Here is a 4,566-nt window from a genome sequence, read left to right as displayed (position 1 = left end):
AATGGCAAGCACAACACTCACTCCTTTACTTGCCATACTGGGTTGTACACGGTGGGTAGAGCCCTGCTACGGAAAGTTCACTGTGCTGGTGCTACTATTAGCTAAGCAAAGAATAGCATGGCGATGGGGTAGAGGGCGGTCTCCCAAATTTAAGGAGTGGCTATCTGATCTTGTCTACGGCAATGAACAATTGACACTGTATGCTGATACCTTGCCTCTGAACTCCAGACCCAGATACATATGGGACCCACTGCGACATATCTGCTGTCCCACTTGGACATCACTAGTTCCGTAATTGTCGGGTAATTGAGACCAAAAGTTGAATATGAGGAGCAACCATACAGCTGGAAGCTGTTGAGTGAGCAGAGAGCTCTCTCGAGGTGGGAAATGGCCGGACACATTGTGCACTGTTGGAGTCCTGGGATGGGGGACCAGATACAGGACTATCACTCTCTATCGCTTGGAGGGTGAAAATAGATGGTGACATGGTATGTTGTGACATGGTGCGGGTATGCGGGAAGCGAGCTGCAATTGCACGGGGGAGGAGAGGAGATGCAATAGATGCTGCATGCCTTTGTAATTAAAGTCCAAATAATGCCTGATATGTGACCAACGAATATGTTAGTTGCCGAACATGTAACTGTGCCACTCTTTAATGCGCTTAAGCTGATTGTAATGATGTTGTTTTCTTTGATGCAAAATCAATTAAAAAAACAAGATTCCATTAGTGGCCACTACATGGAGGAGAGCTAGCAGTGACCAACTTGGTGCATGAGGCAACGTCACCAGCAAATGTTTTATCAGCTTTAACTCTCAATGGCTCTACATGTCATGGCAATGATTTATGCAGTGCCCGCTGGAACCTAAGAAATAACATTAGTAATAAGGCTATAACGTGGAGCATGAATTACCTTTTAAATAAAAAATTTCGGCAACTATCAGCTTAACAGACCTGAAAATTCACACATTTTACTTCTAAGTACATCCTTCTCAATTTTGAAAACTTACCTAATTCAAAAAAGGCTTTTCATTTATTAGGTTGTGTTACACACAGAGTAGCTACTCATAGCTAGATGGAGAGCTACCAGTAACTCACAAGTTACCAGTAACTCACAACTACTCGTTGAGAACTCTAGTGTACAGGGGTCAACCTCAGTGGATAACAAGAGTCATCTGGAGCATTGACAAGGAAGTGAAATCTTACATTTGCAATGTTGAAGCATACAAATGGTGTTGTACCACAGTTTACCTGGGTGATATATTTCTTTTTTTTGTTCTAAAGATTTATTGACTTTTAGAGTTATACAATAAGGCATACAGACACAAAGGGCCTCATTATGAGTTTGACGGTCCGTGGACCACCATGGCAGTGACGGCAGTCCGACCGCCATCGATCTGGCAGTTGGACTGCCGTATTATGAGTATGGCGGTCACACTAACAGAAGACCGCCAGCGGTTCTCCAGCACCGCCAGGTGGGACAGACCGCCACGGTCACGAGGAAGCACAAACAGGCCTGCAGTGCCTTTGTTGCCGCCCGACTCTTTATTATGAGGGCTGCACACTGCCATTGTGACCGTGGTGGTCTAACCACCACTTATCAGAAGGCAGAAATGGACAGTATAAAGGGAGGCACTCACCTGCAGGCAAACTTCCATGTCTGGTGCCACCATGGGGCCCTTCACAAACGTCATGCCCCTGCTCCTGTTCGTCCCAAGACAACAAAATCAACTTTGCAGTGGATGCCTACAACCATAGTACAGACACCTACCGGTATCCTTAACCTTAAAAACAGCATGTTGCGTCTGCTTACACATCATTGGGGGACACGCCAGGGGTAGCAGGTACACGTCTCAACCACACACACCCACAAACATACATCAACACAGACATGCACACAGTCACTATATGCCCTTTTTGGGCAGCACACAGACACTGCACTGCAACACTACAAAAATCTACACAGCTCAGGCACAGGGAAGGTTGTCACACAACTGCCAGGGACTGTTCACACATACAACACACATATGTATTGAAGTGGCATGGAACACAAACGACACCACCATGAAACAATCCTGCAATTGACACACACATCCCACAAACATCACAGCACAATGGAAGCGCAATGGCATGCACTAAACACAGAGACACAAATAGACAAAGAAAACATGACAACGATACCTGTACAAATGGGGGTGGGGGCATCTAAGACACCCAGGGAAGGGGACTGCACTGGGACATACATTACCTCGAACAGGCTCCTCAAACAACATGAGGAAATGGCCCTACATGGGTCCCAGGGACAAACAATACTAAACCCAAATGCCATGCACAGCTGCACAATTGGGAAGGGTAAGTCAGCAAAGCACATGCCACACCTACTGCATGGGACATACCCCTACAAGAACTAGCTGCAAGAGACACACACCTAGATGGACACATACACAGGCAAATGCAAACAAAACAAGCACAACTGAACACACTCCATGTCTGCACAAACAAAACTCAAGACGACACATCAGATACATACAGAAGCCACATCAAAGGGACAAGTGTAACAACATACATGCCCACAGAGCACAACACAAAAAATAATATTTACAATACCAAATACTACGCAATGCCATGACACCAACATTGTATTTGCACACACATACCTATACCCACAACATATACCCTTCTCTTGGGGGACTACTGCACACAAACTCACATACCTTAAACAACAGCACGTGGAGCAGCAAGAAGGCCCAAACACACATAACTGCAGGCATACAACACAAATTAATCAGGAACAACATAATGCTGTTAAAGGAATTGGAGGTCAAATGTGTACCCCCAAAAAACACAAATTGCTACAGTTTATTAACTTATAAAGTTCTTCAAGTCCAAAGGCCAATGGCCAGTCCAAAATGTTTATACATAGCACAATGTTATCCATAAAATTGACTCACAACTGCCAGGGAACCTCCACAGGAAGGGGCATCAAGGATTATCCGGGGGGGGGGCGGATTTGGAAGGGGAGGGGTTTGGGCTTGGGATGGGTGGTCTTCTTGGGAGGGGTGGTCTTCTTCTTGTCTGGGTCTGGGCATGGGTGTGTACAGGGGGCAGGGGAGGCCTTTAAGGTGGAAGGGCCGATCTTGGAGCTGGGTGGGGTCCTTTTGGGTGTGGTACGGAGAAAGAACAGAGGTAAGGCCAAGGTCACATAGGAACAGATTTTTGGACACACGGGACGGTCATCATAAGAGGGGTCGGGATTTGGAGGTTGAAGTCTAGGTTGCCTGATGTCTAGGTTGCCTGATGTCTAGGTGTCTAGGTGTGAATGCCTTGGGTGTATGCTTATGGGAGGTATGCTTGTGTATAGTGTGAGTCTGTTGGGTGAGTAAGTGAGGGCGTTTATGTGTCTTAGGCGTAGGGGCGTGGAAGTGCCGGGGGATGCTGTCGTGGGTGGGTGTCTGTTGGGGTGGTAACTGCAGGTATGGTGTATAGGGTGGATGTATGTGTGTTTGTAGCTGCGGTATCTGCAGGTATGGCACCTGTGGTGGATGTCTGCGAGTCTGCTGGGGTGGTGTCTGCAGGTAGGATGGGTGTAGTGACTGTGTCAGTGACTGTTGTGGTGGTGTCTGTAGGTATGCTTGATGCAAGATGTATGATGCTTGATGCAAGGTGTGTGATGCTGAAGGTGGTGGGGGTGTCAGAGGAAGTTGTGACTGTTGTTGTGTCTGTAGATGGGTGTATTTTTGTGCGTGCCGGTGTGTCTTGTAGTGCTTGTGATTGTGTGTGCTTCGTTCGTCTGTTGAGGTGGATGTCTGCGGATCTGTTTGTGTGCTTTGGTTAGGTAGGGGAAGCAGGGATTTGGACTGGGAAGAGGGAGCTGGAGGAGGGATGGAAAGTGGGTAGTGACTGGCTGCCATCAGTGTGGAGGCCAGAGCCTGAAAAGATCTATGTAGGCCAGCTATTGCACCATGGATGCCTTCTGTTATAGCTGACTGGCAAATCCCTGGATGGCATTCACCATGGCTGACTGACCCACAGAGATACTTCTCAGGAGGTCAATAGCCTCCTCACAGAAGGCAGCAGGAGTAATAGGGGCTGGGGCGGAGGTTCCTGCAGCGAAGGAGACATCAACCCTCTTGGGTGAGCGGCCACAGACAACTGGGTGAGGAGCAACAGGAAGGACAGTGATAGAAAGGAGGGTGGTGGACAAAGATGGTGCTGGGGGATGGCCAGATGGGTCCACCACCAGCAGGGAGTGGCCACTGGAGGAGCAATCCGAGGATCATGATGATACAGATCCGGTTTTCCCTGTGGCACTCCCCTTGCCTTCCGGGTCACTCGGTCCCTCTGTGTCTGTTGTCTCTTGACCCAAGGTCCCATGGCCAGATGCCTCCCCACTTGACTCAGCCCCGTCTCCTCCGCTTGCTTTTGCTGATCCTGCAAGGCCACAGAGGAATATGGTTATCACATGTCCATGATAATACCTGAACCACAACTCAGATTGACTAACAATACCATTATGTCAACTAGGCCCTAGCAAAACTACTCATCTAAGTGGTGCATTCATGTGCCAT

The sequence above is a fragment of the Pleurodeles waltl genome, chromosome 1_2 (assembly GCF_031143425.1).
Source record: "Pleurodeles waltl isolate 20211129_DDA chromosome 1_2, aPleWal1.hap1.20221129, whole genome shotgun sequence".
NCBI lineage: Eukaryota > Metazoa > Chordata > Amphibia > Caudata > Salamandridae > Pleurodeles > Pleurodeles waltl.
The sequence above is the reverse complement of the archived record's forward strand: the minus strand, read 5'-3'. Positions refer to the sequence as shown.